Genomic DNA, 14,684 nt, shown 5'->3' with positions numbered 1-14,684 from the left:
ACTCCTGAGCTTGGAGCAGGTGATCCTTGAATAACAGCCAAGAGTCTTGGGCTCCCCTGCCCTCTAGGGCTGTATCCCATGGAACCTTACTAAGCAGGTTCCTGAAGAGGCCAAAGTCTGCTCTCTTGAAGTCCAGGCAGTGAGCTTGCTGCACTCTCTTCTCACTGTCCTGAGGATCTCAAATTCGACCATTTCGTGATCGCTGCAATCAAGGCTGCCCTGGAGCGTCACATTTCCAACCAGCCCTTCCCTGTTGGTGAGCACGAGGTCAAGCATGGCACCTCTCCTTGTCGGCTCCTCTATTACTTGCAGAAGGAAGTTGTCTTCCACACAATCGAGGAACCTCCTGGATTGCTTGTGCCAGGCCGTACCTTTACTCCAACAGATGTCAGGGTGGTTGAAGTCCCCCATGAGAACAAGGGCCTGTGAGCGTGAGGCTGTTCCTATCAGCCTATAGAGCACTTCATCCACAGATTCCTCTTGATGAGACAGTCTGTAACAGATCCCCACAATAATGTCCCCCATCGCTGTTCTCCCTTTAACCCTGACCCACAAACTCTCTGTCAAGTGCTCACCCATCCCCAGACAGAGTTCCATAATCTCCAGCCTATCCCTAACATAAATATCAACTTTCCCTCCCTGCCTGCCAGGCCTGTCTTTTCTAAAGAGTCTGTGACCTTCCATTCCAACACTCCAGTCGTAGGAGCCATCCCACCATGTTTCTGTGATGCCTACTATGTCATACTCCCGTAGTCGTGCACACATCTCTAATTCCTCTTGTTTGTTTCCCATGCTACGGGCGTTTGTATAGAGGCATCTGAGCCGAGCTCCAAATGAAGCCGGCTCATTGGCTGGAGCAGCTGGAATATCTCTGCATCGCTCTGAGCATTTATTGTAGATGCTGGCAACTGACTGGGTGTGATGGGATGAAACGATGCCCCCCTCCCCCAGCACATCTAGTTTAAAGAAACCTTGACCAGCCTGGCAAGCCTCCTACCAAAGCCTCTCTTCCTCTTCTTTGCCAGGTCAGCTCCACCGGCCCCCAGTAGACCTGGCCTACTAACTTGGGTCCCGTATTCAAAACACGCAAACCCCTGACTATGACACCACCCTTTTAACCATTTATTAACTTGGCCAATCTTGCTAGCAACTTCCTTTACCTCCATTCTGCACACTGCTGCCCAGCATTTCTTCCACAATTAGCTAGGGGCATTTAGAAGAAGAGTGTCCAAATCCACTCAGCAGATCATTTCTATTCTGAGTCTTACTCTACCTCTAGGTCTGATAGACACAATATCTTCTTTGAGAGAAATTTCCACTTGTGTCTAATGATGGCTTTCCCCCTTTTTTTATAGGCTCTTCCCCTTGAAGTTTGTGGAACTCTCCGTCCACAGCACAGTTAATCATCGTCTGATGTTGAAATTAGTAAATGGCCGCTCCTATTATCTAGAGCTCTGTGCCCCACCAGACCAGCAACAATATCTATTCCACCTGTGGCTGCAGGTCATCTCTCTCCTAAAACCCTCTGAAGACATCAGCAATACTGAAGTAAATGTAAAATCCAAGGATTTTGACACATGTCCCAAGAAAGTTCCCAGCTCAAATGACCCATCAGAAAAGGTCGGTCTCCAGCAAACAGATATCAAAATTTCAAGCTGACCAATCAGAAAGTATTTCTTGTGCTCATATTCTGAACTATCAAGTCTGATTTTTTGAGTGCTTTGAAGGAGCTACAGTTCTGTTTATTCAGATTAGATTTGCTGAAACCATACAGACTTAGCCATACTGGTTATGTCAAGAATGCATAGATTGTAAGAAAGTAAGTATAGGATTTATCAAATTTCTTAATTTATATTTTCCTGCTTCAAATATCCGTACATAGCCACCTTTCTTCTGGGTTTTCTACTTTCTGTCTTACCTGGTGTCAGACTAGACCCTTGTTACAACTTCTGGACATAAGCTGGCCTGATATGAATGTCAGCTCCTGCATGTACAGCAGGTATTACTAGTGATTCAGTATACAAAAGTCATGGCCCGGACCTGGAATCTCAATTTTTCTTTGCAGAATAGATGTCTCATGTTCTCAGTCACATTCATCAGTGTTTCAACACCTTGAGGTGTTGGCTGTCACTCACTATTGACTTTTCTACTGATAGCTTTTTACTTTGGATTATTACATCCTCCTTGCTGTCTGTTTAGCTAGAAAACTGTCTGCATGTGAGAGACAAGTATCTCTGCCTCAGCTACTTAAAAGCAGGATGCTTAGAAAGATTTTCATAAGGACCAATCTCAAAATCTGGACAGAACAGAAAGCAAAGATCTTTTCTCAGCTTCTGAATATGAGCAAAAGGAAGAGAATACTCTGGAGATAAAGTTATTCTGGACATGAATCGGAAGCAGATAACTTGGAGGTGAAGCCACAAACAAACCTCAGAGGTTAAGCTTTGGACCTGTTATTCCCACGGTGGACTGCATAGTCACCTCTATGCAAAGCTGTAGGCCAATAATCACCAACAAACTGATAATGTAGGAGAAGCTGGAGTCTCTCTTCTAGATAAATATATCACATTTCCTTTGGATGGTCTGTCTGACACCCCTTTATAGCAGAATATTCAGTATATAAGGGACTATAGGAAATTACCACAAAGTTCCAGCTGTGCTCATCAGCCCTGTGCACAGCTCTTTTTTTTTTTTTTTTTATGTCAGTTGCTCATATCTGTTAATCTTTCCTTTTTCCTTAAAGAGGGATGACCCACAAGATGTGCCGAACCTCAAAGCAGAGGAAGTTGTTGTTAAGCAAATCTCTTCCAGTCAAGTTCCTCTCTCAGATACAGTGGAACCCACAGAAGAGAGTGAAATAAAAGGAGAAATCTTCTACAACAACCTGGAACCAACAAGGCAAGAAATCACTACGCAGCCAAAGAACATGAATCTTTCTCGGGCTATAAAGAAGAGCAAAAGCTCAGAAAAGAGGAAAACTAGGTAGGTATTCTTGGAAAATGAATCTAATATACTTAATTTCTGCTGCTGACTTTGAAAAGTAAAATGTGTCATATTTTTTGTCTTCAGAAAATACACTATTGCAACACTTTTTCAGGATTACTGTGATTTTCCTAATGCTTTAATGGATTAGGAAGCTGAAGAATACAGGATGGGGGTTCCAAGTATCTAGATTTTGGTTTATCAGATGTTCAGGGGCTTTTGAAAGCCCCCTGCCCACCCTCCCACACACTGGGTCCACGCAGACAAGGAACCAAGTAAAAGTACATGAATGTTCAGTGCTTCAATGCTGTTATATATAAGCGCAGTCTATACCATTCAAGTATCTCTATGTATTAGTGTGCCTGCACTTCAAAACAAGGCTTACTGTATCATATAGCACCTATTTAATACTGATCCTAATACATAATGATATTACTAGGCTAAGACTTTTTCCTGAGTTTCTTGGCAATGGCATTGCGGGTTTTTGTTTGGGTTTTTTTTCTGAACTACTTTTTTTTTTTTTTTTTTTTTTAGGACGACTACAACAAAGAACAAAAGGGAGAAGAAAACACAGACTCCAGGTATGATGGTTTTTCCAATACTGACTCGCTTCCCCATTGCTATTCCTAATTCAGTTATAGATCAGAGAAGCTGAAACTTCATGAGCTGGGAGTTCCTTAGAACAAATATTCCCATATCCACAAATAGGAATATGTGCCAACAGATCAGCACTTCTCATATTATTAGAAGGTACGCTTTGCTCTTTTCCTGCTGTGATCACAACTCACCTTCCCGGGTTCAGCATCAGGTTTCTTCTAGAAAGCCCTTTGCCTGATGGCAGCCACTTCACTGCAAAATCAGATAAAACACAGGATGGTGGAAAGGGTAAGAAAGCTGCAGGCCTAGGACAGTTCAAAGTTATAATGTTGGCCCACATCTCCTCTGCTGGTGTGCTGTAAGGCTTCCCCAAAGCCCATGTCTGAGCATGAAGTTACCTCCAGATAGTGTGTCTGCAATGTCCTCTAGCATGAGATCTGGACTCATGTTTCAAGCAGAATGTGGGCATGTTTCAGAGCACTCTCCACAATGTCATGCTGTGATTAGCATTAGCATCCTTTCTGACATCCTGCATTTCTGCAAAATCTCCACGGAATATCTAACTAGAACAAGTAAGCACCTAAAGACAGTCTTTCTTAACATTCACCGTTCCCCTTTATGTGTCTCCATTTCTTGTCAGTGATTAAACACTGCTATCTATCTATGCCTGCCAAGGAATGACAAAAACTGGAGCCCCTTAGCTTATTAATGCCACTTACTTTACATTTATACACATAATCATTATGCATGTGAATTAATCAGCCCCTTAAAAAAAAGCTGTTACGGTCTTCCTCTGTATACTTCTCCATTTTACTAAGTCACAAAAGTTTGAACAAGCTTTTGTTCAATCAACAACATTTTTTGTGAACATGATTCTCCTGTGTGCTTCTCTTTGTAGCTGGCTGGTGGGCTGCATGCAGTTCACTGTCCTAATTGCCAGTTGGTGATCTTAAAGTGATCTCCATGACCTGGAAGAATAAGTATTTTGGTTTATGATATCCTCTCTTTGTGTGCACGTCTCCACTAAAACACATTTATCTGACTGAAAATCTTATTGCATCTCTCTCTGCATACCCTTTGGTACATTAATAATTTTTAATATCTCATTGTTATGTTCTTTTTCACTCTTTTTCTCTGAATAGTCATCTATTTTGAACTGGAGGTACTGAAAGAGAGCAGTGGGTTATGAGGTGATATGAATTAGTACATACTCAAATAATTTATTTCAGCACTCCACATGAAAGGGAGACAAATAATGACATTATTTAGTTGGTAATAACAAATTTGTGCAAAGCCCTAGATTATTATACTCTTCATTTCAAATTTATTTCCTGCATTTTTAAATTGTCTGTGACATACATACAAACACCTAAATTATATTTTACTTGGGCTTAGTGCTAGAGTATTGTGTTTCTTGTGATTGTATTGTGAAAATTGTAATAATGGAGAAATAGTGAAGCAATCAGAACAGAAATGCTTGATATATTTTCCTATTATGCCTATACAATCATAATATTCAGGGGAAAAAAAAAAAGCCTGTCTTGCCAAATCCAGCATTCAGATTTGTTGCATTGAGGGAATGGGACCTGACTATTTATTCCCATCACTTCCACCCTAGAGTTTAGTGCCCATTTTGTACTTTATGTAAACAATTTTTTTTATATATATTAACTTTGTAGTCAGATATTTGCAGTGTATTTTTTATAGGGAAGAAAAAATATCTGACTGTATTTCCCATTGTTTTCTTTCTGTTATCATCTTTGCTTCTTTCTCTGTCTAATTGTTCCTTTTTCCCAGTCATTTACTTTTCAGCTTTCCCTCTCATCAGCTTTCCTGTTCATCTTTTCTAGCTCTAGATTATTCTTTTTCTCACTTTGTGTATTCTTTCAACTCTACTTACATGGTTCATTCTTTCAACTCTACTTACATGGTGACATGGTTTAGTGTGGGGTGTCCCTGCCCATGGCAGGGGGGTTGGAACTAGATGATCTTAAGGTCCTTTCCAACACTAACTATTCTATGATTCTATGATACTCTGTGCCTCTTCTTAAGTGGTACCTTCCTCCAAAGATTTATTCCTCTTCCTGTGTAACTGTCTGTTCTTTTGCTCTTTTCCTTCCTTTTCTGATCATGTTCTTCCAGTCTGCATCCTACTATCAATTCCCAAATTTGTTATATTGAAGCAAATGTAGCGTGTGCTTTTCATGGGCTTCCTTAGACCATCAGTCTCTTGTCTTCTCAACTACTGGTCTGTCTCCAGAATAGAAATTATCTTCACATAACCACCAGGCAGCTGAGAAGTGTGACAATATCATGTCAATAGACACCAGCTATGCACAGGGTTTTTTTACACCTCTCAAGTGTTCTGAAAGGACTAAAGATGATTTCTGCTGTGAGGGTGGGTAGATGAGATGCCTTGTAGGAGTGACTGAGGAAGAATAGCATGGGAGAGACTGGGAAAGGCCAGTTTGGAATACAGAGCACAAATTCTAATAAACTCCCTACAAAGGCAAATCAATTCCCTCTGGCAAATCAGTTCTTTCTTTGTGGTTCTTGATGGATGCTTATCTTCTCCATCTTTCGCTCTTTTGATTCCTTGTGCTTCTTTTTCATTCTCTACTTTTGTGTGCCGTCTTCCTCATGCGTATCATATTTCTTTTCAGGAAATTTAAAGAGTGACAATAAGTCAAGTAGGCTGCTTCAAGTAATACCTGGGCCATTCTTCACTAAGAAGAAATGAAAGAAAATAAAGCAAAGCATCCTGGACATCAGATGTCGTTGGAACAAGGAAAAGATGTACACACAGAAGAAAAAATTCCCCTGCAGGCTTCAATTCCATTCATAACATCTTACTATTACAATTAATCATTACTGAAATACAAACTCTGCATTTCCCTGTATTAGTTCACAACTAGCAACAACAAATAAATTTTGATCCCTGGCAGTGCAATCTACATTTTTCTGAGACTATTTTTTTCAGGGACATTTGTAGTTTGCAGCAGAAGGCAAAGAAATAGACACCTGAATTAACTTTATAATCTCTGACTATGGCTTATACTTTTATATAAAGCAGAAGAGTTTCTCATGCAAGCAACTTCCAGAACATTTCAGAAGGATAAGTGGCAGAGTAATAATACCAGGTAGTGGGCACAAAATCATATTAACACTGGTTTTATTTCTGCCAGTGAATTTCCAAATCAGTGTTGGCAAATCACTTTTACTTTTTGTTCCTCAGCTTCTTCATTTGTAGAATGAGAATAGCCAGACCTCTTTTGAAAATCATCATGCAATGTACTATTGAGAACCATTGTATAAGAATTGGGTATTGTTGTTACTGTTATTATTATCCAGGCACTATAAACATTGCTATCCTATTGGAATACTGAGAATGTACTTGCTGCACTAGAAAGCATTTCACACTAAGCAAACTAAGTATCTGCTGCTGCTGTTCTTGCTACCTGTTGCAGGGGCATTCCTGGGTAGTTTACAGCATGTGCAGTATTTTCTGAAGTTTTGAAGCATAAATTCTGCACAAGCATAGCTAAGTATGGGAGATGAATGCTTTCTGTGTGCTTTCCTTCAAATGAGCACAGAGAGATTACATAATACACAACTTCCAATCTATTGTTCCTTGAGAATATAAAGCAACTCAATACTCTTTGAGAACAGCCCATGTGTGATCAGATTCCAGTCTAGGAAGGGCTGGCAAATTCAAATTCTAGATATTGCCCAAAACATGAACAAGAGTGAAATATCATTCAGTATAACTGGAAATTGCAACATTATTTTCTATAGTGAGAAACAAGTTTCTAGATTCTGTTTAATAAAAGAGCAAAGTAGCAATTACTGACAAGTAAGAAACTTTCAGGTGTTCCCTGAGAAAATGGTTGTACAGCATATTTTCTGCTGAAGGGACAGTAAGTACTTGAATGATATCCCAGTTATGAAGTGCTGTTGTCCACTACAAGAACAAACAAGTAATACTGCAAATAAGGATCAGTAATAGTTTCTTCACTATCACCTACACATAGACTGACTGAAGATGCTTACCATCAGTGAACTTCAGACTAAACTTGCATGCTGGAAGTGAAGATGAAATTAAAATTGTAACACTGGGAAATCAATGGTACAGATTTTGAATAATCCCAAGTAGAGTACACTGCATTCAAAAGCTGTTTGAATTAATTGGAAATTGTTGTTTTGCTAGCACAGAGGTAATAACTATGACTGATTTCGTATCAAGATATACTGCCCATACTAAGTAACGTAGAATGGAATGCAATAAATTAAATATTTAATTAGGAATACCTCCCTTATAAGCTAAATATCATGTCTGGAGAAGAACTGGACACTACCTACACTACACACTAATAAACAGAAATTTAGTTTGTATCCAAACAACCTGCCAACAGATAAGGCATCATACATAACCCAGTCCTAAGGGAAAAGTTAAAATCCATCAAAACAAAGGGATTGGATATTCAAGCACATTTTGAGAAGTGATTTTGAGATGAGAAACAACACTAATGAGACACAACACTAATGAGACACATTCGTTTCAATTCTTAGAGCTGAACTGTTGTTAAGTAAATGTATTTGCCCCAGCTACATGCATTTGTCATAACAGAAGACAAGCTGATGAGGTAGGTGAGGAAAGAAAAAAATACTTCCATAAAGACTTTATGCTGTGGTAAATGGGACAAAGGTTCCTGATAAGCTCAGGACAGTTGTTCTGAAGTCATTAATGTGGCAATGTGACACTAGAATAATTACGACTCTTGAACGTTGTGTTTCTCTTCACTTACTGGAAAGGTAGATATAGTTCTTTACCTGCAGAAATCTGGGTCAGTCTGAGCATATATTATGCTGCCAAAAAGTCACTCTTACACACATAGTACCCTAACCTGTGGCCACACTGACAGCCCTTGCAGAGACAGGGTGTGTGGGACAAAGGACGGCTGCAACATGCAAATGGAAATATTAGCCTCAGTTCACTGGAATCCAGTCTAAAATACTCTCAGCCACCACTGGAAAGAATGAGCGACTTCAGAGTATTGTGTTTCCCAGATTACAACACTGGGAAGAAGGCTGAATTGCCTGCATTGCAAATGCAGCAAAAAGTGCCTCCTAATTGCTGTGCCTAGAGCAAAGAAAAATAACTCAGCATGGACGCTTGCTGGGTTACATACTTATAGTCTAATACTGAGTTGATTCAGTAGACTGGTATGCAATGTTGGCTCAGTGAGCCAGTACAGTCTATCAGCTCCTCTGAAAGAAAAATTACTGCTGGGAGAATGACAGTCATCGAAGATCTTGCAAGCAGTAGAGTGACAAAGCATAATGTGCTTGACTACACTTTTTAGGAAATGTTGCAAAATAGATCAGTATTAATGCTATATATATTCCAAAACAGGTTTCGCAACTTTCTGTTAAGGTGCAGATTCATAAGAATGGTGTAGAACTGTCATTGCAGTTTGTCTAAGAATAAATGAAGACCACCCGTATAGCTCCTCATAGCTATGTGAAAATTATTATTCTGTTAGTATCAAAATAACTTCTTTCTTCCTTAAAGATAATTGTGTAGCTGCTATCATTTTCCTAGGAAAGGTAAATATACCAGTTTTGCTTATGGCAACATAGGACAAGTGTATTTTGGTGCTATCTTTCATAATTCATTTTCACAAATCAAGCAGCTATGCCTTCATTACTCAAAACGTGCTAATGGAAATCTATTGGCATGTTATGTCTGTAGGGAAGACATTATCCTGGGATCAGCATGGACTTCTGCAAAGGGACTGGGTGTCAGACCTGATATTTTTAGTGCCATGACACTCCAGATTTATGCATATGACGAAATAACATATGAAGGATTTTCTGAGCATGTTTCTCAAAGAAAAGAAAAAAAGTCTCTTAGTTTCAGAATATTTCCAATAAAACTTATGCAGTTATGGATTCAAATAAAGCAGATTTTAAACATTACTTTAAATGCTGGGGAACAACAGACATGCTGGCTGGCAGTTAACTGCCCCAGATGTTGTTTATAATCTGCTGAAAGCAAACTCAAAAACTAGGGGAACATTCAAACAACAATTTTAAGATGAATGATTCTGAAAGTGATTCTGCCTTATGTCATATTCAGACATCCATGTTGTTAAAGGTACCGTACAGCATGGCCACAAATCTATCTGTATCAGTAATAAAAGTGCAACAGGAATGCACAAATTGAAAACGTGCACCAAAAAAGACTGCTAAATAAAGCATAACATGCAAGATTGCAAGATTATTTCAGTGAATATTTAGAAAAAGGGAACAAGAAAGAGAATTTTGATGTTTATGTCTTACTATATCTTACAGCTACCTTACTGTACATCTAGTTTGCTTTCAAGAGAAAGATTTATTACATTTCACGTTTATAAAATATGTGCAGTATACTGTAGTGTCATACATTTGACTGACAAATATACAAAGCTTAAGCATTACACTGCAGCATTATGAGATAGGAGGGTTTTGTCACAATTACCACTACTAAGCTGCCTTTTGGGAAAGACAATCGCACCTGGGGAGAATCTAAATCCACAAATGTCATAGGATTTACCTCCTAAGTATTTTCCTTAGGTGGTATTAACTGCTGAAACTTCTGTTGTCTTTTTTGTTGGTTCTTCCCCTATTTTCTCACAGATCCGTGAGTTACAGGGGTTTATTTCTTTCTATTTATGTATGTGTATGAGAATAAGAAAAGAAGCTGACAATAAGAAAAGAGTAAAAAGAGTAGCAATAAAAACTGGCTTTTGCCCTGTATTTACAGATTAAAACAAAGTAATCGAACTGTCAGGTAAACCCATTAAAAAAAGTATATGCAAGTTGACAGCAAAGGAGGTTATGAAGAAAATCCAAACATAAACTTGTCTTGACTTTGGGCTTTAGGATACATCCAACTTGCAAATGGCAAATCAGGGAAGAACAGAGTGCATCATGGTACAAATTAATAATTTTTATAAATAGCAAAGCAGGATTTCTTTTCCAGAAAGACTTAAATATGTCCTTCAGATCTTTCCAGATGTATTCAAGATCAAACAAAAGATGGAGAGTCGTGCAAAGGAAGGCACACAGATGACTGCAACAATATCAAAAAGATACAGGTATACAAACATAAAGAGAGTAACATACAAAACCAAGGAGAAACTACTGAAGGAAGAACAAGAAGCAGCAAACATATAAAGAGACAGATAAGGTAATCATAATTTGAGTATAACTTAAAAGGTGAAGGGAGAACAGTGGCAAGAAAGACAGTTTTTATTGTCCATTATTTTTCTGGATTAGAAATAGTGTCCCAACCTGTTATATTAACAACCTCACTTCCAGGTTTAATTTAAGTCACCCATCTTCTGGGAATGATTCCTCTTTCTGGGTTTAAGACCTCTCACTGAGAGATGAGTAGTACTCCCAGGCTTGAGACCTCTCATATGGAGATTAATCTTTCTCTACAGCTGAACTTCTGTTGGATTTATGACCCTATTTGTAAATATTGTGACCTTACTTGAAGTTGTGCAATTTCAGATCTGAAGGATTAAGGAGTGGCAAAGGATACTAGAAGACAGTGAGGAAGTTGTTTCAGTCACTTAGAGGAACATGAGTGCAAAATACTGTTATTGGATAGGAAGTAAGAAAAAGTTCTAGTGCTTTCAAAGAGAAAAATATGACCGCATTTGAATCCTTGGTATTTCTTGTCTTAGGTAAAGGAAGGCTGAAATTAAATTGGACTGCTGTATTAATTTCAAAATTCAGGATTTCTGTTACTGGGTTGTGGAGGCCAAGAGATGTTTGTTTTTTCCCTTGCTTAATAGTTGATTTAGCTTCTGGACTGTTGTGTATTGCACTCTTCTTTGGAACACTAGGTACTGAACACAGTAGGCCTACAGGTGGACTAGTGCTGCTTTTATATTCTTTCATACTATGGTGCATGTGTCCTATTTAGGGTTAAAACAATCACCAAGTTTGTAATCAGGAGACATCAGATTGCTATAAATCAAACTGGAAAGACCATTGTGAGAGATATTGTCACTTCCTCTGCAACGCAGGGAGAATATATAGGTAAAGTGTGAGCAGGAAGGAACTTCCTATCCATATTTAGTTAAAGGTGACATTTAAATGTGATTATCCAAGATATAAGCTATCAATACCTAAAGGCCAAGGGAAAAATCCCTGTGAAGTTCTCAGAGACAGGAGGAAAAGAGTCTATTTAAATAGATGCCAGACATGAAAGCAGAGATAAAGAGAACACCATTTTTAAAAACCTGGCAAGAATGAAAGATCAAGAAGGAAAGGGTAATCAAGATAATTCAAAATAAAATAAAGTAACATAAACCACACACACACACACACATACACACACCAAAAAAAAACCAAAAACCAAACCAAACAAAACAAGGAAACTCCCCCAAAAACTAAACCCAGCAGACAGGTCAAGAAAGAGGATGAAATAAGGAAGTCTGGCATCAAGCAGGCAAGAATTCTTTAGGAATTGCATAAAAAAAATGTTCTGGCAAATAGAGGGATAACACCAGCTTGGAAGGGATCCAAGATGAAGTTGGAAGAGAAAGTACATCTGCTGTAGAATGGTTGTTCAGTGAGTTTAGAGATAAAGAGTTTAGAGATGAAGGGGAGGAGAGTGATAGGACAGACAGATGAGGATTAGTTCCCCAGCCTTCACTGGCATAAGCACTGTGGCTCTTCTGAAAGAGCATTCCTTTTTGTGTCAGTCTACAGAGCCACTCATGGGCTGTAAAGCATAAATTCAGTTAAACAGTGACATAAAAGGGAATTTTTACCCTTCCGTGATTTTTCGTTCCCCCTCCAGAGGGCGATGGTTTCAAAGAAAACATTTTGTTCTATGTTAGGCTGATGCCTCAGTTTGAGACAGATTTTTGTTTTCTTTTCAATTGATTACAGTCAGCCAGATTTAGACTGATCAAAAGTTATATCTGCACCTCTCTGGCAAACACTGACAGTCATTCAAATTTAATATCAAAGATGAACATTTTCTTTGTTAAAAAATATTTGTCTGTGGAATGAATGCATCAATCTAAAAAAACCAGTTCTTCAATAATAAATTAAGTTGCCTAAATACATTGGTTCTGTAGCTGCAAGCATGCTTTAATGTTCCCATAATCTCACAATCCCTGATAGTAAAATCATAGAAAAATCATGTTTAAAATGGAAATGTTCTAAGATCTAAGCTCACAAAAGGTATCACTTGGATATTTCTTTTCAGCTCCTTTCTGCTTAAAAATGCTAATTGACAACTTTGAACAAGAGATGGAACAGTAAGGTTTGTAGTGCTTTGCTAAATCATTTTCTCATTTCCTTCAAGAGCTCTTAGTGGATACTACATAAAAAAATTAATTAGCTAAGACGAAACAAAGACTAAAAAGTTTTGGTTTTCCTCATCATCTTTCTGTTGTCCTCCTTCATCTCTCATTTGCCTTTTTTTCTGTATCTTTTTTTTATTATTCTCATATTTTGTTAAATTCGAGCCAAAATTATTTTCTCACAGCCATTTTTGTATCCTCAGCATATCACCAAATAGCACCCACAAGGCAAAATGAACCATCAGATCTGTCCATTTAAATTGGTAACACAATGATTTAAAAAAAAGAAAGGTGGTCTGGGTCTTCACAAGTAACACTGCTGATCCTGTGTGCTATTGTGAAATATTTTCAGGTATGACAGTTTCTTTGCCTAACAGAATATTTTAATCTGTGGATGCAATTAGCCAAGCACACCTCATTCAAATATCTTATGAATGGATTTGCCAGCAGGGCATGGCTAACATTAGGGTTTGTGAAAGCCCAAGGGAGGAGATTGGTTACCAAAGAAACAAACACATCTTTAAGCAGATATATGCAAAGATATCCCAAGCTCAGTCTTAACCTGTTCTGCTAAACCCTTTCCAGCAAAAGATTAAAACCAGATACAGATAGAAAAGAGTAAAGGAGAGAAACAGAAACTGACGTGAATCATTCTCTGCTCTACAAGTTGCACAACAATTAAATACAATTCTCTTACCCTGGTTTAAAAACTGGCTACTGGTCAACATGCACACTGAAGGCAATGAGATTTTCTGCGAGAGGAAGGAGAAATGCCATCAGCCGAGGGAAACTGTAATCAGAGTTTTTGTTAGATCATGCCAACCTTGCATGCAGAAAAAACAGTAAACTAGCAATCAGTTTGGATGAGGATGACAACAGTCAACAGCCAACTGATGAACTACTAAGTAGCTAGTTTTTTGCAGCCATTATATCTTCAAGGCAAGTATATTTTGAAAAAGCCCTTTTCTGGTTCTCAGGTTCTTTGCTTAAGTAGCTTGTAAAAAAGGGTTCATGTGAATTTTCACCATTTTCATATTAAGGTGAAAAGAACCGTGCATGGTGCTGCTCAGACATGAATCACAAATGTCATGTTTTCCCTCCTTTTTATTTTTCAAGTACACAATTCTGCAGTCTACCAACATTTGTATTCTCTGCAGCACTACAGTTTTGCTCACTTGATATAAAGACCCTTGTTAGTGGTCAGAATAGAAATAACTGGTTAAACACAGATACAATCCATTGCTGCCCTGAACACAGCAAAGAAGAAGACATCCCAAGGAGTCTGAGTGTGAAGAAGTTTAACACTTTCAGTTTCCTCTGCAGGTAGCTGGGCAGGATGTATCAGGCCAGCTGGCCTTTCCACATGGCAAGGAAAGGAAACGCTGGAATTTGGTTGTTGTTTTTTGGACTGTGTCTGTCTTTAGAAAGGATCCAAAAAACCATGGTATAGGGTAAAATGAGAAGAAGTTCAAAGTCTATCTGGAGTTCACTATGGAGAATGATACAAAGTTAAATGACATATATATATACAAGATTAAACTGAAGGAGAGATGGACTAATGCAGGAATGTCTTTAGGACTTTTTAGTGATCTCAGACGGCCTTTTTTTCTATCCTTGTTATGTGAAACATTTCTTCTGGTGCTTCAGGCAATGATCTAGGCAGGCTAGCCTGAAAAACCAGGGGTGGGAATGCCGTTTTCAGCTCAAAGGCAAACTGAACTGCAGCACTGAAGATGC

Source organism: Psittacula echo, assembly GCF_963264785.1.
Source record: "Psittacula echo genome assembly, chromosome: 5".
NCBI lineage: Eukaryota > Metazoa > Chordata > Aves > Psittaciformes > Psittacidae > Psittacula > Psittacula echo.
The sequence above is the reverse complement of the archived record's forward strand: the minus strand, read 5'-3'. Positions refer to the sequence as shown.